The 24,918-nt window shown below is 41.2% G+C and overlaps 1 long non-coding RNA gene across 5 annotated transcripts; it reads left to right on the top strand.

The window, feature by feature from the left end:
- The first annotated feature begins 990 nt into the window (after positions 1 to 990).
- Positions 991 to 11,831, top strand: Gm33105. Of its 5 annotated transcripts, XR_390460.2 has the most exons (5): positions 991 to 1,603; positions 3,390 to 3,457; positions 5,888 to 6,033; positions 9,864 to 10,295; positions 11,239 to 11,831. It is a non-coding gene; the product is annotated as a predicted gene, 33105 (long non-coding RNA). The 5 variants fall into 5 exon arrangements; XR_881177.1 differs by lacking the exon at positions 991 to 1,603 and having other exon boundaries at positions 3,138 to 3,457; XR_003955378.1 differs by lacking the exons at positions 5,888 to 6,033; positions 11,239 to 11,831 and having other exon boundaries at positions 9,864 to 10,349.
- Positions 11,832 to 24,918: the final 13,087 nt, after the last annotated feature.

The raw sequence follows: 24,918 nt of genomic DNA, 5'->3' as shown, positions 1-24,918 counted from the left end.
TGGGGTCATGCATCTGGGAGCATGGACACCCTCTAAGCTCACTATACAGGTGAAAGAGCCACCTGTCTGATGAAGACCTCTGGTCTTTTGTGGCCTCTGCCTCCATGAGCAGTGCAAGTCTCGTGGTCAGAAGATTCCATTGTTGGGACTTTATTGGTGCTTTGTGTAAACCCAATTCGACCCCAGTGGCTTTTGCTCTCTTCCAAAAGAAGACATCTTCCTCATCCATCTTCCTCTGACCCCTCCTCCCAGACTTTCTGACCTCCAGGCTGAGGGCCCTTGGTCCTTTAGATGCTGACATCCACATCTAAGTTCTGCAGGACAAGGTGACTCAGTAGGCTCTGACTCAGAGGTGCCCAACCCGAGCCCAGAAGCTCCAGGAGTCTCACTCGTCCAGATCAAAAAGTCTTAGAGGTCCCAGGAACCTCGCAAGTTTCTACTGAGTGTATGGCTTCCCCAAACCTTGGGAGCTGAAGGACACTGACCTCCCAACTCTCATTTTCTTCTTTCCCCAAAACCTAGGGTACTCCTCAAGTGAGTTTGGCAGAAATTCCCATTCTCTTTGGGTCCTATTTCAATCCTCTGATAGATTGAGAGGCACAAGTGTCTATTTAGAATAGACACTTCATTTCTTCTGGGCAAAGAAGAAAATTTTATTTTAAGGGACATGGAGAGGAAAAGGAAGCACAAAAAAAGTCACAAAATATATACATAATAAACTGTATAGTTCCTGAAAATCAGCTTAGTTATTAATTTAAGTTGTCCTAAATTATCTTGCCTTTAAGGAGGCTTTTATTTTCAATTAAATTTATAACTATTTGTAATTAAACTTACAACTAAATTTAATTGCCATAGATATAAGGCATGTTCATGCAACGTGACTTCAATCAATTTTCAATTATTTCTCCACAAAGCTTTAAGAAAAAAGACAAGGGGGCTTTGGAGTTTTATATACAGATCTTGGCTTTTGTGAACTGGTAAGATAAGAAATACGCTTATTTGAATAATTTTCAAGTTATTGAAATAATGTGTGAGGGTTTTTTTCTTCTGAAAACAGAATAGTTTTTGGTGAAATACATATGTAGACAGAGCCATTAAGCCATACTTTGTCTTCTCTGTCTAAAATCTTGATGAAATGTTCCCTGCTGCTAAAAAATCAGAGTGTGCACTGAACAGCTAAGCTCTCTCCATCAGTGAATTAAAGACTCTTTTGTTGCAATGTAAATGCAGTAGTTTGCAGTGCTTTAAAAACTCTGTGAGCAAAAACTGGGTGACTTTACTACCTTGACATTTCTGTGACATTAAGTGCGGAACTAAACTCCCAAGTGAGGCCCAGAGCCACTTCCTGCAGAGGGGAGCAGGAACCCAGCCCTGCACTTCAGCTCACTTCAGAATGGACAGCCAGAGAAGCAAGATCTGGAGCAGTGCTTTGGAAGGTCATGGTAGAGAGAAAAATGTACAGCAGATGACCAGGCCTGGTTTGTTTGGATGTTAGACTGGATCATTTTGGAGCTAGGATCAGTTTGAAGAAGAACTTTCTTCTCCCAGAAGCAGGAGGCGTTTCAAAGGAAAGAGATGACCTTGGGACTGAGAATTGGCAATGGTAGGGAATGAAAGTCTGCTTGATTGTACTTGACTGTCTCTCTGTGTGTATGTGTGTGCCTGTCTGTCTGTTTTTCTCTCTCTTAGGAGCGTGTGTGTGTGTGTGTGTGTGTGTGTGTGTGTGTGTGTGTATGTGTGCATGTGTATTTTTGTTTCTTTGTTATGTGTCAAGTCTTTACCTGGAGTGATACAACACACTTGTCTATTTGCCTTCACCTCAGATTGGAAGCCCACGATTAGAGCAAACTATGGATATCAACTTGGTGAACCATGAGTTTTATTGGGGTTACTCACAAGAATACGGTTGAGGGGTTACTTAGGGGACGAGAACCATCACCAAAACCAACCCCAGCATGGGTGGCAGCTCACAAACCCTGAGAATCTGGATCATTTTGCATAGCCCACAGGGACCTCAACATGTTGCAGAGTGTCCTCTTCGGGCACCTAGGCTGATTTCTGTTTCTTCCAGGCAGGTGGTCTGTTCTGAGAGTCTTTATTCTAGTATGGTTTGTCTGAGAGTGACTTCTCAGCAGCTTAAAGCTTACTCTGGAAGCGAGGAGGGGCTAGTGAATCTGGTCAGTTTCAGGGACTTCCTGAAGCTATTTTGAGTAGCTTAAAGAGTTGCCACTGCAGGATAGAATGTTTCAATCTCAGGGGAAGCTCTTCTACAGCAACCTCAGATGGTCTCAGGTTCTCAACTGGGAAAAACAAATCCTATTTACCCTTTCGAAAGGGAAATAACCCCCAAGAGAAAGCCCTAAACTGGAAATAAAACTTTAGGTTTAGGAAGTTCTTTTTTGTTGTTGTTTTGTTTTTTAGACAGTGTTTCTCTGGGTAGCCCTGGCTGTCCTGGAACTCACTCTGTAGACCAGGCAGCCCTAGACCTCAGAAATCGGCCTGCCTCTGCCTCCCAAGTGCCAGGGGTTAAAGGCTTGCGCCACCACTGCCTGGCTTAGGTTTAAAAAGTTCTTAATCCTCTATAAATAAAAGACTCACAAAGCCACTGGAAAGGGCATACTGATTTGGTCATAGTGAACTTATTAGCCCACAATTACACCTTTTTTTTTCTCTTAGTTTTGTTTATTACCAAATTCCTTCATACTTAATGAAATTGGTTGTGCATTTGAAGTGATTTTGAGTTAAATGTGTGCGTTAAATGTAATGATGGTTGTACTGGCTGGCTTTGTGTGTCAACTTGATACAAGCTCAAGCTATCACAGAGAAAGGAGCCTCCCTTGAGGGAATGCCTCCATGAGATCCAGCTGTAAGGCATTTTCTCAATTAGTGGTCAAGGGGGGAAGGCTCATTGTGCATGGTACCATCCCTGGGTTCTATAAGAGAGCAGGCTGAGCAAGCAGGGGAAGCAAGCCAGTAAGGAACATCCCTCCATGGCCTCTGCATCGGCTCCTGCTCCCTGACCTCCTTGAGTTCCAGTCCTGACATCCTTTGGTAATGAACAGCAATGTGGAAGTGTAAGCTGAATAAACCCTTTCCTCCCCAACTTGCTTCTTGGTCATGATGTTTTGTGCAGGAATACAAACCTTGACTAAGACAGTGTTATATCTTCTGGGAAGAACTGAAAACAGAAACTCTAAAGAACTGACCTTTAATCTGTTTTTCTGGGTGTAGACAATTTTGTTTGTTTGTTTGTTTGTTTGTTTTTCTACCAGCTTCTACCTCTACCAGCAGAATTCCTTTCATCTTTACTTATGAAACACAGCTTCGATTTTGATATACCTGCGTTATATTGTGACTTTTTCCTCTCTATTTACAACCTATCTCTACAGTGCCAATACCTGGCCACCACATAGGAGTGGAGTGACATTCTCACTGTGGCATCTGCTGCTTGTACCAGGTGGGTTTTGTTAGGTAGCTTGTCATCCAAGCTGCTGACAGATGCTCTCTCAGCATGCTTTAGTCCTTTGCAGTCCTCAGCAGCTTTGTTGGGCAGCAGGAAGGGTCAGAAGCACATGAAACAGCAGTGGATGGTGTAAACTCCGAGACTGGACTCCTGTGAGAGTCAAGGATAGGCTCATCAACTTGCTCCCTAACTCTGAGTCTAATCTAATGCCAAAATGTGTCCTTGTAATGACAGGATGAGAAGCCTTCAGAGATGTGAAGGCACTGGTGGGGAGGAAGAAACCGTGACAAAAATAGGGACTTTTATAATTTGTCTCTCCTCCACACTCCTGAATTAGCACGGATGGGAAAGTTGACTTTAGGGCAAAGCTATTTCAGATCCTTTCTGCTCTCGTCCATTCAGTGCAAATAAAAATGCCAGCCAAGTTTGAACCTAGACACTTAGTACACAGGACACGACAGAATAGCATTAAAAAGCAAGAACATATACAAGTATTTCACTTGATGCCAAACTGAAATAGCCAGTAAAGCTGATAAGGATGGAAGATAATCTGCCTATTTTATTGTGAAGCAAACAAGTCAGATACAGTTGTGATGTATGATATAGAAAATAATCGTTTTCCCTTACTGAAAACAGCCTTTCAAAATATGCATTCAAATTATAAGATAAAAACTGATTTAGGATTTTATGTATACATATCTTCTGTAATAAGACTTGTGAAGCAAAACAATTTCAATGTGCTAGTATTCAGAGTGCTATAAGTTGCCAGGCAGTGGTGCTGCATTACAGCGCTTGGGAATTTGAAGCCAGCCAAGTCTACAGAACAAGGTCCAGGACAACCAGGGGCACACAGAGAAACCCTGTCTTGACCGTTCCCCCCTTAAAATCCAATAGAGTGTTGTAAGTGTACTGTGACATCATACTTAGCCAAAATTCATTTTGTGGCATATGTACTTTCTACTTTGCTTTTTGAAAAAGTGATCGGTTTTGTCTTAAATATAATTTTAAACCATGAATATTTCTACACTTTACAATTTTGTTTCTAAAATTTTAAACATGCTTTTGCTTTAAACTTGCTATCAGAAAAATTGTCAAGAGGGATCTACTCAAAATTATCTCCTACCAATAGAGTTTGAAAGATTCCAGTGTTGTCCCAATAGAGTACATGAAGTCATGTGTTCTTTAAACCAAATAACCAGAGTGAAACAAATAAAAACATTTACCATCATAGTTACACATGCATATAGAACATTTATTTATTTTTGAGTGTGTGCATGTGTGTGTGCACATATGCATGCTGTGGCCTAGTGTGAAGGTCACACTATTTTCAGGAATTGAAAATAATTTTCAATTTTCAGGAATTGAGTCTCCCTTTCCACCATGTGGGTTCCAGGGATTGGTTGTCAGGCTTAACAGTAAATACCTCTACTCACTGAGCAATCACCACAGCCTATATTTACTTTTGTGTGTTTTTATGTAAATATAGTTTTATACTCTCTATCAATAGAAACTGCTAGAAATAATATCTGGGCTATAGGAGTGAACACCTATGCTAATCAGATGGTGGCTTCAGAATAATCTAGTTCCATTAAAAAAAAAACAAAAAGAAAACAACAACAACAACAAAAACCAGGGTTTTTGAAGAAATGACTGGTTTCAGGTGAGGGACAAGATAAGTTGGCATGACATTTAAGAAAACTAGGAGCCTATTAAGCTCTATTGAAGACCTGTCAGAGCTCTCAGAAGTCACATTGGAGTAGAGCCAGACAGTTGGTGCTTAAATAGAACATCATATATATATATAGTCAAAGTCTTGAATTTATAATGATACTCAGAAGAAAATTCACTGAAAAATAAAAATTCAGTGGTCAACTGTAGAAGACATGTGTCTTGGTTAGGTTTCTATTGCTGCTAACAAAACACCATGACCAAAAAGTAAGTTGGGACAAAGGGATTTATTCTGCTTACATTTCAACATCACCTTCATCACCAAAGGAAGTCAGGACAAGAACTCAAGCAGGGCAGTAACCCGGAGGCAGAAGCTGATGCAGAAGCCATGGAGGGTGCTACTTACTGGCTTGCTTCCCAGGGTTCCCATAGCCTGCTTTTTTTGTGGAGCCCAGGACCACCAGCCCAGAGGTGACCCCACCCACAATGGGTTGGGGACTCTCCTCCATTGATCACTAATTGAGAAAATGCCTTACTGCTGGATCTTATAAAGGCATTTCCTGAACTGAGGCTCCATTCCTCTCTGATGAGTATGTCATCAGCTTATGTCTATCTAGCTTTTGTCAAGCTGACACACAAAAAATATCCAGCATGATATGAAAATGTATTATTTTGAAAGGATGTAAGTAAAGGGAGTCAGGCATTTTTTTTCTGATATGAGGAAAATAGACACATATAAGAAACTTCTTTCTACAGAATTCCAACCATTAAAAGGAATATCAGAATTGGAAATGCTGCTACTGTGTTTGTTGGAACATGATCAGAAGAATGGCGCATGGTGAACAAGGCCTTGGGGAACTTAAAGAGGCTCCAGGAAAAAAGCAGAGGGCCTTTTACCTCAGGTGCATTTTGTTCCCTGGATTGTTCTTGGACCTGGATTTCATGTCTTCTTTGTTAAAAATTTACATTCAATTTATAAGACATGTTTATTCTCGTTGGATGTCAGAACATAGCTTTAGAACCCAGTCTGGTCAGTGTACCCTGAACCTGGATATGTTCTTCTGCCTTGCTTTCATGCTTTCTCAGACATAATTTATGGCACTTATCAGACAATTGTGTTTAAATTGGCCTGTCCTTAGCAAAGTTCTGGGAAAGGGCTGCTCTGTCAATATGTAGTATGTGCTTCTGGGTGTTTGTTTACATACCTTTCTGACTGTTTTTCTGAAATCAAACAATATTCCTTGGGTCATTGCTTTCTTTGTTACATTCATGTATAAAAGTACATTGAATCTGAAGTCAGGTTGTCTACAGCATCAGACTCTAGTCTACCTGTTCTTTTGGGTCCTCAGATCTCAGGTCCAGCAGACAAGGTCTACACAGGTCAATGAAAGTGTTGGTCAGCTTTCCTTGACTGTGATAAAATGCCTGAAATAGCTTAAAAAGAGGAAAGGTTTAATTTTGGCTTACAGTGTGGAAGTTCTAGCCCATGATCAGTTGGTTCCACTGCTGTGGGTCTGTTGCCAGACCACATAGTATGTTGAATATGAAGAGACAGAACAACTTGGCCTCATGGAGGACAGGAAGCCAAAGGGAGACAGGAAAGTGTTCTTTCAAGCACATACTGGCCTCAAAATAGGGATTCCAAATTGTTTAAATAAAAATTAATGTTAGAATTTTATGTGCCTAACAACAGCAAGTTCAGTGTGCTCACTCAATTTCATACTTCTTTCAAAAGATACTAAACTATTTAGAGCATTGCAAATATACTTATTTTATATGGTACCACACCTAGCCAAAAATCCTTTTGTGATGCAAGCACTTTCTAAGTTGCTTTTTAAAAAAAAATGTGTCCTAACTTGCTTGGCTAGGCTCCACTTACAGTTTGGGACCAAGGCAGCAACACATGTGCCAACACAATCTTTAATGAACAATAGCTTGGTAGTGATTACTATGAGATATGAACATCACGGAGAGACAGCTATGTATTGTTTACCTCCCAGTGGTAGCACATGCCGCTGCTAAGCACCAACTGTTCATCATAAAACTTCAGCTTGATCGAACTGACCTCTATAGCTGCAGATAACAAACTACAGGACATCCATAGAATATACGTACTTAATAAAGTACCATTCAGAATAAGTCAACAAAACCTAGATCTCTCAAAGGTAAAGAGGAAGTTCTTTTATGCTGTTCTGTGCATTGAAGTTCTTTTGCACACATAAAATGCAGGGGAAACAGAATGAGGGAACAATATAAAATAGAGAGATTTGAGACAACAGTTAAGTATAGTCATATACCCCTTTTAGTGCTGATTCAACATTTATTTTAAAATGATAAATAAAAAGGAAAATGTCAAATATCAACAAGATATTTAGTAACAGTAAGAAGTACTAATTTTTTAAATGTGATCATAGCATAGTAATTAAACTTTTAATGTGTGTATATGTGTCCGTGTATGTTTACACATGTGTATGTGGGTGCATAAGTACACATTAACATGTATGTATTTGCCTTCTTCTGTTTTACTTGCATTTTATTTGTGCAAAAGAACTTCGGTGCACAGAGCAGCACAAAAGAACCTTCTTTTTGCCCTAGGAACAGGATGACAATATTTAGAGTCATGCTCAGGAAGGCCATTTATCTTCTTTGAAGTAGATTATCCTGGAGCTCTCCGTTAGGCTAGACTGGTTGGCCAGAGAGCCCCAGAGATCCTCCTGTCTCTGCCTCTCCAGAACGGAGATTATAAACATACACCACCCTCACCAGAAAGTTGACATGTGCTGTATCAAACTCAGATTCCCATGCTCATAAAACAAAACATTTTACTGACTGGCCTATCTCCCCAGACCCATGCCTATTTTTTAAAAGAGTTCTTTAGTAGTTCCATATTGAAATACATGCAGATGAAGTTTGCTTCAAAACCATCCAGGTGATCAGCAAGCCGAGACAACGTGTGTAGAGATGCAGATGACACGACTATATGAGAGTTGATCACTGATGCAGAAAGCCTGTCCTTGAAGACTCTATTTTTCCCTCTCAATTCTTTTTTTATTATTATTATTGTTAGGTATTTTCCTCGTTTACATTTCCAATGCTATCCCAAAAGTCCCCCATACCCACCCACCCCCAATCCCCTACCCACCCACTCCCCCTTTTTGGCCCTGGCGTTCCCCTGTACTGGGGCATATAAAGTTTGCAAGTCCAATGGGCCTCTCTTTGCAGTGATGGCCGACTAGGCCATCTTTTGATACATATGCAGCTAGAGTCAAGAGCTCCGGGGTACTGGTTAGTTCATAATGTTGATCCACCTATAGGGTTGCAGTTCCCTATAGCTCCTTGGGTAATTTCTCTAGCTCCTCCATTGGGGGCCCTGTGATCCATCCAATAGCTGACTGTGAGCATCCACTTCTGTGTTTGCTAGGCCCCGGCATAGTCTCACAAGAGACAGCTATATCTGGGTCCTTTCAGCAAAAAAGGGAGTTACAGAGACAAAATTTGGAGTTGTGACGAAAGGATGGACCATCTAGTGATTGCCATATGCAGGGATCCATCCCATGATCAGCTTCCAGACGCTGACAGCATTCCCTCTCAATTCTTGTAGATACTGAAATTTTTACCTAATTTGAAGTTCAGCAAACACTGTGGAACTGTTCTCTTGATGAACTCTGTGGTTCTGAGGATTGATCCGAGGTCAGCAGACGTGGCTGCCACACCCTCCCTCGGCGAGGCATCTTACTGCCCTGTGACTGCAACACCCTCCCTCGGCGAGGCATCTTACTGCCCTGAAATGATACTTTAGGAAAGGAACTTTTAAGTAATCTTTCATTTACTCCCCAGAAAAGAGAATATATATATATATATATATATATATATATATATATATATATATATATATTACCATCATCAAAGAAAAATTAACATGCCTATATTGATCATAAAGCCATTAAACTCTTCATTCCACATAGCCATGAACACACTCTTCTGCCCTCAAAACAGAGATGAACTTGGCTGTTTTCAGCTTTTTCTTACCGAGATAAAGCATGCTATTATAAATTCAAATATATGACTGGGTCAATGATGAAATAACATGAGATTTCTGAATACCCAAAACAAAACAAAAAAGGGAAAACTGTGAATTAATAAGTTGATGGTTGTTTATAATATAGTTCAAATTTTTAATGTTTCTTTCATTTAGCAAGACTGAAAGCTAAAAAAAAATTATTTCCATTAAAGTCAAAATAGAGTAAAATTGTATTAAATGCAACTACAAAATAAAGGATCTAATCTAATAAAAGAAAAAGGTAGGCAACACCACCTAATATCTCTGCAGTACCCAAAGTTCACACCTAAAGGAGCTTTCGATGCAACATACATAAAGCTAGTTGATGTGAATAAATAATTATTTTTTCTAGGATTTGGTAGCAAAAGAAAAATATTTTTATTCATTCATTCACTCATTCCATACTTATTATGTCTCAACCACAACTGAGTACAAAGGCAACAAGGCCCACATTCCTTTGGGGGAGATAGGAATCTCCGCAGTGGCTTTTAGGAAAACAGATCTTGAGATAAAAGAGGCACAAATTATTTACTGGAAAGTTTGGAAGGGGGGGGGGGGAAATCCAGTAGAAAAAAATCAGAAATATTTTGTAAAGAAAAAATAAGAACTAAACCTTATTCTGCTGAAGGAACATAGCAACAAAATGACTCCTAATGACATTTCTACCCACAGAATTGTCACGTAGCTGTCATCAGAGAAGCTCCCGGTCGGTGGGAATCAACGTGAGACCCACAACTTGACAATTACGGAGACTGGGGAACTTTGGGACACTGGGTAGTCTTTATTAAACCCCTTCCCTCGATGCTCGGGGATCTATGCGGGAGAGGAGGAAGAAAGTCTGTAAGAGCCAGAGGTGATGACTCACTGCAAGGAAAGTGTCTTCCAAGCACAGCAGGGCTGGTGCACATATGAACTCACAGAGACTGTGGCGGTAGCCACAAGACTCTCACAGGTTCTAACCAGGAAAAACGTTATGACTGAAAAGGGAAGTGGACACAAAATCCCATCCTTTACCAGGAAGTGATTTACAACTGATACTTGCTGAGAAAGGGGAAATCGGCTTTCTCCAGTGAAACGACACTGAGGATATCAGCCACACTCCAGGTATTCTTCATAAAGCCCAGGAGTAGTTAGGTAATACAAAATAGACTCTTAAAATTTTTTGTTTGTTTATTTTTCTGGTGTGCGTGTCTACACACCCGTGTGTGTGTGTGTGTGTGTGTGTGTGTGTGTGTGTGTGTGTGTGTGTGTGTGTGTGTTGCTGAGTTTCTTTTTTCTTTGATTTGATTTTCATTTTTGATAGATTTGTTTTCGTTTGAGAGGGAGGACATGAAGTTGTATAGCTAGGGAGTTGGGGAGGATCTGGGAGGAGTTGGAGGAGAAAGAATATGATCAAAACATAGTGCGTAAAATTTTTAATAAATGATAAAAAATACTTGGGCAATCCAGGAAGCTACCCTTTGTCTAGACCATCTGTGCCAAGCCTTCATAAACCCCAAACAACAGGGACCCTATTCTCTTTTGTACACCATTAGTCTTCCTCCCCTGAGATTCACACCACTAGTCTTAACACTGCTTCCCCCAACCCTGACTGTCCGTCAACCGACGCTGCTCATGCCCCTTTGGTCACTTCCAGCCTGAGTTCCCAGAGCGTCCTCCTCTTCCCTGACAATGCGGTCATATTGGTTGGTAGCAGGACTCTGTACAGACAGTCCCCCCAATATATGCACACTTCTATGATTATCTTCAATACCCCATTCACCCATGTGATTTCAGAGTCACTCCCTGGCCTTTGTCACCAGCAGCACTTAGGCAAGCTCATCTAACACATCTAAAGCCCTGTTTTCTTCCCAAAGCTCCCATTTCCTGAAGCACCCTTCCTGTGGGGTGGATGCCGCCCACTCGGGCTCTCCCGTTTCTTCCTTCCGTTAGTCCGGGTCATCTTTTCTCCTGTCCTGATTCACTTGAATTCCACAGCCTTTCAATAGAACCACCCTCTTACACACGTTCTCAACATCTTTGCCCTCTGTCTTTTCACATTCTCTAGGGGGAAAGCAACTCTGAAGGAACCCAGCATCTGCCTTCTCTGGGCTGGCGCTCACGCAGCCACCATATGGTGCCCACCCACGCCATCCTCCAGTGTGTTCTCCCTCACTCGCACAGTCCTAGCGACACTGGCCTTTCCACAGATCCTAGGAGCTCCAGCAGCTTTGAAGAGAGATCTGTTCTCTTTCTTCTTGGAATGCTTTCCCTCACAACTCTAGGCATGGCTGGCCCCACCTGGCCTTCACACCTCAGCCTAATAAATAATAATTAGCAGCTCCTGTTTACAGAGCACTTGCATTGCACTCAGTGATTTATATAAATCTGTCCAAACCCAGGGCTTTTAGAGTAGATGGCATTATCATCTTTATTTCGTCGCTAGAGAAATTAAGAATTAGAGGCCATGTAAATTATTCAAGCTCACATTGGATTTAGTACCACGCTAGTAAACAGAGAACCTGAATAATGTGTTTCTCTGTTTTGTCTCCATTCTTTCATTCTTCAGTCTCCACAGATGCACCCTTCCAAAGGCACCACAAAATAAGTTGTAACATTTTTTCCAGTTTTCAATTATACATATATTCATTGCTATGGCTCATTTGGCTTTTATTTTTTAATTTTTATTTGTGTGTGTGTGTGTGTGTGTGTGTGTGTGTGTGTGTGTGTGTGTGTTAGAAGACAACTCTGTGGTGTTGTTCTCTCCTACATTTACATAGGTTCAGGAATCAAATTCAGATTTCCAAGCTTCTGAGTCATGCCTTTACCTACTGAGCTCACTCACTGGATCCTTTCTTGTATGTTCCTTCACTGTTGCTCTCCTTTTCTTAGATGTAAGCTACACAGGCGTCCTCTGTCCAATTCACATTCTGTTGTGCCCCAAGGCTTAGCAATGTGTTCATCCAAGAACAAATATCAGCTCATACTTGTTAAATGGACAGGGAAAATTGAAGATGAGGCCAGAGCTGACAGAATGGGGCATTTTACCAGAAACTGTCTTCAACAAAGACACAGAAGAAGCTGCAGGTCATTAGCATGATTGTAGCATGAGGATTCTCACCCTGTGTGTGCACTGGGGACATAAACAGAGTAAACACCTGATAGATCGAATTGTGGCACAGACCTGTAATCCCAACACATGGGAGACAGCAAGTTCTAATCAGGTTTACAGGGCTTACTGAGACCCTGTGCCTAGACACCAATGGCCAGGAATACAGTCAATGGTAGAACATTTGCATGTCACAAGCAAAGCAAAGCCCTGGGCTCAGTCCCTAACACCACACACACACACACACACACACACACACACACACACACAAACACACACACGGAGGAATATTATGTAAAACAGAAATGTAGAGGGCTTGGGGTCACTTTGAGGGCTTCAGGGGAGGGTGGGCTAAGTCAATAGAGGGCTGTCCTCATACAGCCTTCATGCTGGGGCCTGTTGAAGCTCAATAGCCCTTCCCAAACAACTAAGACCGGTACTAATAGAGCATAAAATGCCACCATAGAAACATCCGAAGACAGGCAATTCACCCAGATAGGTAGGAGAGATGAGATAAGCAAGCTGCAGCAGAGAATTTTATTACATTTGATCAAAAGTCATTTCAAGCTACTTAGCACAGTCACCTACCTGTCATATTTAAGGTAACTCACAAAGATCAAAATGGATCAAAGCTAAAGTGAGGTTTTTAGTGTGCAGTAACATTGCAGCTCGGCTTTATGGGGTGAAATCTTTCAGGAAGTAATATATCACAGAGTCACTTTAACCACGGTGTCTAATCCAGCTGCAGCACTAAGTTTGAAACCAAATAAAGGCGAGCCTCTAAAGTGATGTCTTTGTTTACACGCCATCTCCAGTCACTCACTTTTTTCTGATGTTTTAAAAATTACTAGAGTTTTACAATGTGGCCAAGAAATCTTCAGTTTGGTGCCACATACACAGGACAGAATAAAAAATTCAGGAGTTTCGAACTTCACAGAATAAGGGAGCAGAATCGAACTGAGGCGTTAACAGGCATGAAAGACACAAAAGACACATCATAGTCAAGTAAGCCACAGTTCTCAGGTTTCCACGCAAATCCTATGCTGAGCACTGGTTCTGCCATAGAAACTGGAGCTCCTGTTGGCTACGAGGGGTGCCTTCAGTGTCGAAAACAAGGAGGTCCACAGGATTCTAATTTGCTTCAGGTTTCAGGAAGGATTTATGAAGAGAACAAGAAGACCCAAAGGTGAGGAAAACCTCACAGTACAGTCACTTACTTGTTCACCTGAACGGGATACTCAGAGCACAGGAGAGTGGACTGACTACTTCATGGGGAGTTGAGGGGACGTGTCTTGGCATTGCTGTGTGACTGGAGTCCATTCCTGGCTGTGGGGGACTGCACTGGTACTTGAACACAGTTCCACAAAGGCTTCTCATCCAGCAGGAACATAGGCTCCCGGCTTTGGGGCTGCAGTTAACTGATAGTGCCACAATAGGATTGCAATACTGCTGGATTAGTACATCTGTCTGCTTCATGGCGTCGGTGTGCTCTACCTTATAGGATTGACCATGGATTCCCATAAGTGCCTCTGAGGACAACACTCCTCTGTGACAGATTCTCATTTGCTCACTGTCATTCCTGTGGAAGGATCATCCCCCAAAGAAGCAAGCTAGCAAGATTTGTACAGGGATAAATTCTGGTAAGTTAAGTAAAATTAGGTATTGGCAAAATGTGGAGATGCCAGGAATCCTCTGACTTCTACTAGATAGCTTGACCTAACTCTCCAACTCTTTTCCGAAGCAAAATGTAAGTACTCCTTAAGGATGTATAGGCTTTTCCCCTGTGGGCATAGCCACTTATACTCCACGTAGACAATGGCTTCAAGAGGGAGAATTTTTTTATATTTTTATTTTTATTTTTTTGCTTGGAAGTACAATATGGAACTAGCCTCTGCTGGCTGGTCTTATGTCAACTTGACATACAAACTAGAGCTGTCTGAAAGGAAGGAACCTTAACTGAGAAAATACCTCCATAAAGTCCAGCTGTAAGTCATTTTCTTAATTAGTGATTGATGGAGGAGAGGCCAGTCCATTATGAATGGTGCCATTTCTTGGTTTCTATAAGGAAGCAGGTGGATCAAGCCATGGAGAGCAAGCATCCCTCCGTGGCCTCTGCATCATCTCCTGCTTCCAGTGTCCTGCCTCCAGGATCTTGTCCTACTTGAGTGCCTGCCCTGACTTTCTTTGGTGATGAACAGCAATGTGGAAGTGGCATCACAGCAAACCCTGCCCTTCCCAGCTTGCTTTTCACTCTTGGCGTTTCATTGCAGCAACAGAAACCGTAAGACAGCAGAATTTCACTTGTCCAGTTGCCTGTGATAAGTTCCTAAGTAGAACTTTGTGTTGACTTTTAATATCATAACTGGCATTAAACCTTTGGTCAATATTGCTGTTTGGATTTCCCAACAAGCCTGCATCTTCCCAGAAGCCACATTGGTAACTGATTCTAGCCCTGGGTCTTAGGTTCTGGTTCAGAACACGAACTCATACTTGTCTGTCAACATCTCCAACATGTTTTGTTCACCACTAGATTTGATATTTACAGAGGCCTTTTCTCTAAGGAACCTGTGTGGATGTGATCTTGGTTATGGTCCAATGCAAAGTAGGAGAAAATTTATTAGTTTGAAAAAAAAAGGAAACTAGAGAGGCATCAACAGAGACAGCAACAGAGATGTCTACATCCTGGGTACATGCATCCTTTTGTATGGTACTTCAAGCTGCCCTTCTATGACTTTGCCCAGAGTCCCATCTACTTCAGTGACTCCCCTAGAACAGGTGCATACAAAGGTCACTGGATTCAGGGCAACAGACCAAGAGTTAGTTCAGCGTAAAAAATCAGGCTCTGAAGAGCAAGGTGAGTGGGCCAGGACAAGCTCACGTGGGAAAGGAGCATGTGTGCTGGACAGGGGTGGGCCCTGTGGGGGCATCTCTACTAACAGAAGGCAAATAACTGACCACATGGCAGGAAGTTGTGCCAACACCACACAGTGAGGTGACAGTAGGTCTCAGTAGGAGAAGATCATTTGTCCAGAAATGAAAAATGACAGTTGAGGAATTCTGCTACACACACAGTAGGAATTAGGATTTCTGTGAACTAATACTTGATATATAATTGTTTTCTTTCCTCTTAAATAACATCGCCTTCTGTTGATTCATGTCAACACAATTCTGTGTGATCCTGTGTGAGCAGTTCTAGGGGAAGGAAACGGAATCATGAGCCTCTTGGGATCCCTAGTGGAAAGATATTTGGGGAACTTAGGGTAAGAAATACAAAACCAGGAAGAATGTGGCTACCCTAAAGGTTATTCACGGCATCTTGGACTAACTAATACTGCTTTTTATTAAAAGATGTTGTCAAGTATGATGGTTCATTCTCATCAATACCAGCCCTTAAAAGGCAGGTACAGGAGGATTTCCATGACTTCCAAGCCAGCGTGGGCTACAGAATAAAACCTTAACCAGAAAACAAAGCAAAACAAAACAAAACAAAACCCCTACAGTTTTCACATGTGGTCACAATTATTACTTCTTTTATTTGAGTTTCAAGGACTTTTCCAAAGGTGAGCAAAATTTACATAAGAAAGTCATCTGTATTGAATAAAATTGGCTGTTAAAGAACACCTTATTCTAGAAGTACTTGTCAAATACTTCTTTACTTGTTTAATGGGGAAATCATCTTTTATTTTCCCCCAGAAACTCAGTGTGGAGATGAATAACTCCTCCTCCAAAGGGGGTTCTTGTTAGTCCATTGTCATTTTAGCTGCAGCAGAAGGGACAGCAGAATAGGGTTGAAGGGACCTCAGTGTTCCCAAGTTACAAAGGAAGAGTCAGAGATATCTCAAAGAGGTCAACCAACTCAGGAGCACGGGCAGACAAAATGAATGGAAATGGGAAGAAACTTGGTGACAACTTGTTCTTGAGAAAACCATTACTTGTGAGTTCTTTAAAATGGGAAGGATTCTAATTCCATGTCCCAACTTGCTGTGAAGGTCTGTACGTAATAACTTGGAAAACTCTGAAATACACTGAGAGACGAAAGGCAAAGCCTGGTGCCTGAGAAGTATCACTGTGTTGATTGACTGTAGTCAAGCTTTTTGGGCACAGTCTGAGCTTCCAGTTAGCTGCACCAACTGGCAAATGTTCCCTACTGATGAAACATCACCCACATGGAAGGCAACGGTACTCTAGGGTCATGTAGCAGGGAGGAGTGTCCCCAAGAATGAAGCCTGGAAGTAAATTCTTGATTCTCAGATAGAGAGGAAGAATTCAGATGACAAATGCAGATGAATAAAGTGGCATTCACTCAGGGCACAAAATGACATTAGAGGGGTCACTCAATCAGACTCTGAAGAGTCACATAAACTCTCAGTGATCTTTTTTACTTTCTGGGTCCACCCTCTCTTATCTCCTGAAACATGGTCAGCTGAACTTTCTTTACCTATTTTCTTAAAGTGTCTGAAATACCATTTCTATTCTGTGTGTGTGTGTGTGTGTGTGTGTGTGTGTGTGTGTGTGTGTGTGTTCTGCCTGCCTATATGTCTATGCACCCAATTCGTACCTGGTACCTTGGAACCCAGAGGAAGATATTGGATCCCATAGGACTGGTGTTATAGGCCGTTAGGAGCTACCATGAAAGTTCTGAGAATTAAACCCAGGTCCTCTAGAAGAACAGCCAGTGCTCTTCACTTCTGAGCCATCTCTCTAGCTCTTTACAAATCATCTTATTCCTGCCACATGACATGCTGAGGAGCTACACATTCTGAAGGTTCCCTGCTTCCAGTGTATCTCTTTCTCTTCTGTTTTCATCTGTGGTTGTTGACCAAGGGTTATTGAATGAATGGTGTTCACTCACCAGATGGATTGGTGTAGTCATACTTACTCTAATAAAACAACTTAGGTAAGCATATCATACAAAAAAAATAATGGAAAAGTAACTACTATTGTTTTGAAAACTGAAATGAATACCACGGAAAATAAAAAGAAAGGTTCCAATTCTCTTTGAGAAAGGAGGAGAATGGAGATAAATATCAAAGCAAGGAGAATGTCTTAAAGTCATAAAAACTATTAATTAGCTAAAACTGTCTATAATACACATAGGTCAGTGTATAAATACACATACTTAGTTTAAAAGCAATTTTCCCATCTGGGCTGACAATGCTCCCTCTGAGAGCCAAAGACTACCTAACAAAATTTCCATATCAGGCATGAGAAACCATCTTTTGAGCTGTTGGCCAGGGCTGTCCAAGAGACTCCTGAAACATACAGTCCATTGTTCTTGTTCTTGGTTGCCCTTTCCCCACCACCACCACCACCACCACCATCAAAGTGAAAGGTAAGTCTCTATTACTGAAGATATCATGCACATCAGACACAGGGACTAGGGGCCACTGAGCTGGAATTAACTTGAAAGCCTCCTCCTGAGGACTAGCATTCATGTACCATAAGGCACCATGCAAGCTTCTGAGAGGGAAAAACAACCAACAGGCCTACTCAGGTATGACATGTATGAACCACAGCCAACATTGTTTGACACATTAAGGATACAGTAGTGGCACCCAGACCTTGTGGTAACCAACAGCTCTCTAATTGACCTTACGACCTACTCAACAGGAAAAAGATCATAGCTGGTACTGAAAACTTAGGTAACTATCCAGGGATAGAGAAGTCACGGATCTCGGAGGAAAACCTACAACTCCCACTGTACTAAGCTAGCACAATCCCTAACTATATGCTAAGTATTTGTTCTTATACACACAGATAAATGTAGCATCATAGAGACTTCTCTTTGTCACAAATTACAGAAAACAGAGCCAACCAAAATGCAGAGTTGTGGACACCAGTACCAACTGATGCATCTACAACCCAACTCCTTCATCTAAGGTTCAGACATCATTATGGAAGAGGACATAGAAAGATTTTAAGAGCCAGAGGAACAGGGAGTGAGACTGTATGTCCTACTAAGTCTACCAGTATGAAACAGAGTTGAATAAGGAGGACACCAGTAGACATGCTAAAGTGGAAGGAAGGAAGGAAGGAAGGAAGCTCAGGAGTTCTCAACCTACACAGAGAACTGCAGGCAACCAAGGAATGCTGAGATCAGGAGAAATAGTCTTCCTCAGAAAAGAGCACATCAAGTGGTTATTCAAAACCAAAAGTCAGCCCTGTGAACATTTGTGTATAGAATACACAAATAATGTTATACAGAATGAGCTGGTTACATTTATGTATTTTATATATACACACAAATATGTATATAACAGCAATTAATGGGAAAAGGCCTTCAAATTGAAAGAGAAGAAGGAGGGATATGTGGGAGGGTTTGGAGGAAGAGATGGGAAAGACAATGATGTAATTATATTATAATCTCAAAATTATATATATATATATATATATATATATATATATATATATATACACACACACACACACACACACACACACACACACACACACACACACACATACATACACACCAAATTCTCAGGCAGTCCTTGGAAGTTTATGTCTGGGTAGCAGAGTAGGGCCTTCATTTTCTATACAAAGAAACTCTGTATCCCTATTTAATGTCAAGTCAAAAAAGTGTTGGCAGAAAATATACTAAAGATATTTTTTGAATGTGGAAGCGCTGTCATTGCAAAGCCATTGTCTTGGCCACCAGCTAGGCAAAATAACAACATCCAAATTCTATTGATTGTATGCCAGGAGGCCCATATGACCACCATGGGCAAGTCTTTCCACATCACCTACCACATACTTCATGTCAGTTCATTCACTCATTCAATTAATATTGACTGAGCTTCCACAGGGAGGTTGGCAGAAGGACAATGCTGCCTACTGAGAGGATCATGTGACTCATTTGAGTCCATCAGTAACCATCCATGGAGGAATCCGGACAGAGGTTACAGCTCATGGTGGCTTCTCTCTGCTGCTAATGGGTATTGTGCCAGAAGAATCACTTGCTTAAACTAACTTCTGAGACTCAGCAGTCATCATCTGTATTCACGGTCTGGTCATTTCCTGTTGTGACAGACTCTGGTACACTCAGTGGAGCGCTGATTACACAAAGGCTTACAGACCTGACAGTTCACCTTGGCCTGAAGGGAAACACACTCCAGGAAAGCCTTGGAACTTAAACTGTGTAGAGAGATAACTGGTTCTCATGCATAGAGCAAATTTTATCATGGATTCCTAGCACGGGTTAATGCCTATATGACTGTTGAATATATGAAAATTTTCTATAATACTTTATGTTTATGAAGTACATAAAAATCCTGACAAGTGTTTACAATATAACCTGTAAGATTACAGACTTTTGACTAACCCTATGCTATCAATTGTATATTGAATGTCCCCTCATAGGCTGGCTTCAACATCTTTGAGGATGTCCTCTCAAAGGATGTGATAGGACCTTGACCATTTCCTTCTTGTTTACTGTCTCCTGATAAAGTCAGTGTTGCTCCAAAAAGTACTGCTGCTATGAAATGCTGCCTTACTGTAGGCATGAAGCTACATGGTAATCAATCATAGGCCAAAATCAACTTCAGTGAAAATTAAAATGAACAGTTTCTTTTTTCTATTGTTTGAGAATTTCATACATGACTGTAATACGTTTGATCAAGCACACCCCTTCATTCTACACCCCCCTTTCCTCCCAACTTCATGTACCCTCCCACCCCACCCCTACTGAATGAGCTTAAGGAAGCCTATATGTGCATGACTGTAGTAGGACTCTACTAAAGCAGGGGTAGTTTTTCAGGGTCTGCACCCTTGAATACAACTGACTCTCCTTTCCCCAGCCACAGTCTGCTTTCACTAGCTCTTGGCTACAGGTGGGGTTTATGACCCTACCTCTTGTCATGCTGGGACTTTGATTGACTTGATCTTGTATGGGTCTTGGGCATTCAGCCACGGCTTCTGTGAATGCCTATATACAACAGCACTGTCTTGTTCAGCAACTTTTCTCTTCCTGAGTTAATTAACGTAAATATTTCATTTGTACTAACAGGAAACCCACACACAATTTTATTTTTTAAGTTGATTTATATATCGTTACAAAATTATTGGAATGTCAAAAAATACTAGAAAGTGTCCACAATAGAAGCCTGAAAATGACAAATTTTTAAGCAGCCTTGTAACAGGTTGGCTATTGGATTTCCCTCAAAGGTCCTTAGAAGGGTGTTTGTTATTAAAACAAGCCTTATTTGTATGTGTTGTGTAGATCTGTCATCTGAACTGAAACATTCCCTCTTAGAGGGAGGAGGAGGGTGCTCAAAAGGCTCTGTGTCTTAGGGTTGCTCTTGCTGTGATAAAATATGCAGGACCAAAAGCACCATGGGGAGAAAGGGTTTATTTCTGCTTATTGCTCTCAGGCCAGACTCCATCACTGAAGGAAATCGGAGCAGCAACTCATGGCAGGAACATGCAAGTCATAAGTGAAGCCGTTATGAAGCCAAGATCATGGAGGAGTGCTGCTTACTGGCTCGCTCAACCTGCTGCCTGTTTTCTTATAGCACCTAGGCTACCAGCTTAGGAGAAGCACTTCTCACAGCAAGATGGGACTTCCCATATAAACAATCAATCAAAACAATGCTCCAAAGGCTTGCCCCCAGGTTAATCCAGTGAGGGCATTTTCTCAATTGCAGTTCCCACCTCTCAAATGATTCTAGCTTTTGTCAAGTTGACATATAATTACATTACTACTTATCTCCTTTTTTCATATTCCTTTTTCATTGAGCTCCAAGATCCCATATTAATATCAAAATAATATTAAACTTTATTTAAAAGATTCCAACTTTTAAAAGTCCCACAGTCTTTAAAAATCTAAACACTTTAAAAGTTCAGTCTCTTTAAAATATCCAAAGTCCCCTTCAAAGTTTAAAGTCTCAGTCTCTCCAATGTCTCTCTAAAATGCCCAAAGTCTTTTTAAAAGTTCAGTCTTTGAACTGTGGACTCCTGTAAAATCAAAAATAAAATTACATGCTTTCTTATTCCAGGAAGGAAGAATCAATCAGGGCACTGTCACACCCAAAACAGACACTGAGTCCAGTGGTTATAGAGCTCAGAGCCAGATCCCCTAATTCATTCACATGCTTCTGGACTCCAAAAGGCCTGGGCTACTTCTCTGGCTCTGCCTTTGCAGAACATACAGCTTGTCTCCTAGGGTCAAGACTGCTCCACTTCATAGCTGCTGCAGTCCTTGGTCCTTGTTGGTCCCACGTACTGGCTTCTCCAAAATCCCGGTGTAAATATGCTTCATCTTCAACAATAGTCTCTCCCAGGTTCTCTTTGGGGACTCTAAACCTGATGGGACCAAACCCTAATTTTTCTCCACGGACTCATCAATTCTGGAGTTTCTATTACAATCCGGGCTTCAGCTCCACCAAATAGCCTCTCCTGGCTTCCCTTTAGGGACTCTAGCACTGCCACACAGTGCCAAGTCTCAGTGGCTCTCCAGGACTGATGCATGCCTTCATAACCAGTACCATCTGGGAAACTCTTACACATACCCAAGTTGAGCTGCCAGCATAAGGTTTACCATTGGCCACCTCAGGAACACAGGTGTGCTTCTATGTGTGGACTCTGAGGAAAGACTTCTCAGAAGATTTTTGCCAAGGACCAGCCTCAGCTTGGGAATAAGTCCTGAGGAAGGGTTGTTTGGGAGCAGTGAAAGAAATGACTTGAAGTCAGTGATAAGGTGCAAGCTGACAGCTCTGCAGTATGCTTGAGATAGCCCTCTAGACAGTTGAGTCCAGTGGTTATAGAGCTCAGAGCCAGGTCCCCTGATTCATTCACATGGACCCATCAGGTTTAGAGTCCCCAAAGAGAACCTGGGAGAGAATAGAAAAATCTAGAAGAGACACGTTAGCTCTCTTTTGTAGCTTTTTGGTTTTCCAACCAGTCAGAAAAGCTGCTAAAAAATTCTTGAGTTTTCCTACTAAAGTCAGAAAGTCCACCAGACAAATCCTAAAGGAGAACTGCAATAGCTCTCCAGACAGCTCATCTCTTAAAGACCAAATATCAATCTTTTATTTACAAGTCAATTCAATCGTTACTCTGGTTCCCTTTTGATTATCCCACAAATCAGCATTTTATGACCTTAGACCCTTGATTTTTTTAGAAAAAGACAAGTACATTTTTTAGCATATCAAATGAACTCGGAGATCTGCCTGCCTTTGTAAGCACAAATAAGAAGCTAGCTGGGTGGGATCCCATCCTGAGATCATCATTCCCACCATGCCTGAACCTAAACTTGCTCTGTTCCAGGCTGACCTTATACTTAGAAATCTGCCTGCCTTTGTAAGCATAAAAAATAATATTAGCTGGGTAGAATCTTGTTTAATATCTTTCTGGCAAGCTGGCTCATTCATGTAGCCTCTGTTCCTTTAGGCCTGTGAAGCTCCTCATACAATTGATATCACATCTGTATATTTCACATAGTTGAGAAATTCTGCAAAGGACAGCTCTTAGGTTGATTTATGTATTTTTGAACTCGAGTTTTCAGAATTCTTTCCTACAGCCTTAAGGGCTGTTGTGAAGGTCACAGCATTACCATTTTGCTAAGGAACATTAGATACATTCTTACTTCGCAGAATCATGTGATTCCTAATTATCCTGGAGTCATCAACATTGGCAGGGAGAACATTTCCAGAGGGAGGAACATGAAGTAAAGCATATACATTATTATGCAAGCAAGCCTTACACGTACAGATATCATCAGCACTTGTGGAGGCCCATGCTCTGCTGGCTCTGCTCCAGGGCTAGAAACTGTGTCACACTGTCCCTTCCATGGTCATACAGGGCTTGGCAAGATTTCACCACAATGATGCTGGTCTTTTGCTCATCACATATAATTTTTCATGCCAAGCTGATCAGAACCACAGATTTATAAAACAATATATCATACCTGCCAGGGAATGTACTATTCACAGTGAGCTGGACCCTCCAAAAATGATATCCATCATTATTCAAGAAAATGCCAATAAACTTACAGAATAACTAAGCCAGACTTGGGTGGAATTGTTTCCTTCATTTGCCATCAGCATCCAGTCTGGGGTAAATAGATATTTGTTCAGAAAAGTCACATAGCATAATAGATATATAACTTATGTAAGAATTTATATTTTTGATGAGATAGAGAATTTGAAAACAATGGCTCCTGTACACATCATAAATTTCTAACCATATAAACTACAATGACTTAAATAGGCATTGCTGATACATACTGTATGAAGTGGCAGATAGTCAGCACAAGACAACCAAATACCAAGTTCTCAGGAGATGGATTTTCCTCAGAGGAACAAAGGGCAAGGAATAATAGACAAAGACAGAAGATAGAGGATGAGGGAGAAGGGGGTTGGGGATAAGGGAGAGAGGAAAGGGATATTTGTCCCAGAGGGATAAATATCTAAATAGAGAGGAGATAGACATGGCCCATAGGCAAATGACAGTTTATATGGGTAAAAGCTGAAGCCCTGAGTTAGGATGAGGTGTTTAATTTTTAATTGAGCAGATTAATTATAGAAGTCAAATAAGGCTTTTGATTCCTGGACTTTAAGTTTTTGATAGCTGGACCTTGGTAGTCAGCCTAAGGAGGAGGAAGTGGCCAAATAAGGGGATAGATCGTGATGACTAGCTTTAGGAGTAGAATTTAATGGTTTTTAGCAAGGCAGATGAAATGGAGAAGGGCAAGGCCTGCCACAGCCATGTTTGCCATGCTCAGCCTGGATAGAGTCCATTCTCAATGCATTTTACACCTTGCAACTACAACTTTTTATGTTGAAAAAAGATAATTAGGATAGAAGAAATCTGAATTGGTGTTACATTGAATGAGTGTGTTATTTCAAATTAGCTATTAGAACAGAGAAAATTGAATTATCTTGATGTTTTCTTGCTATTCATATTGATTTAACATTCTCTTAGAGTTCTTACTATACAATAGTGGACTTTACATGTAAGAATACTGAATTTTTAGTAGACATATTGCTTAAGGAACATAGATGAGTTGAGGCACCCCTGTGCTACATTTTGACACCCCAAAGAAGATCAACATGAGGACTGTACAAATAAAATCTGAGCATGGAAAATGAGGCTTCTTTTTTTCTGATAAGGCCTTATTACTTGCCCTTGCCCTGCATCCCTCCTGGACATCTCTGTTTCCATGGGAAAGCAAGAGTCCATTATTCCTTCATAGTACCTAATCTGTGTTCTTTCTCCCTCTAAAGTGAACTAAGAGGTGCTTTCCATGATATAGAGGTGTGAAGGTGCCCCAAAGGACATACTTGTGAGCCCATTATCTTTAAATGGAACAGTCCATTCTGCCAGAACAGGTACACCTGCAGGACACACACAGAGCACTGGATAGTTTATTAGAAAAACTTGGGAAGAATGGGTAGGAAGCTGGCAGTTTTTAGCATAGCTGTGACAGCAGCTTTTGCAACTGAGAAGAAATACATGCAGTATTCATCACATGGTTACAGTTTTATTTTCTCCAGTTTTGGTTACTTCTTGTCAACCACAATCTAAATGGAAAGTTTCAGAAATAAATAATTTTTAAGTTCTAAAAAGTGCATCATTCTGAATACTATGATGACATTTCACACCATCTGGGTCTATTCTGTCCTACCGTAGACATGCATCATC

The sequence above is a fragment of the Mus musculus genome, chromosome 4 (genome assembly GCF_000001635.26).
Source record: "Mus musculus strain C57BL/6J chromosome 4, GRCm38.p6 C57BL/6J".
Lineage (NCBI taxonomy): Eukaryota > Metazoa > Chordata > Mammalia > Rodentia > Muridae > Mus > Mus musculus.
Note: the sequence above shows the minus strand (reverse complement) of the source record. Positions and strands in the feature narration are given on the sequence as shown.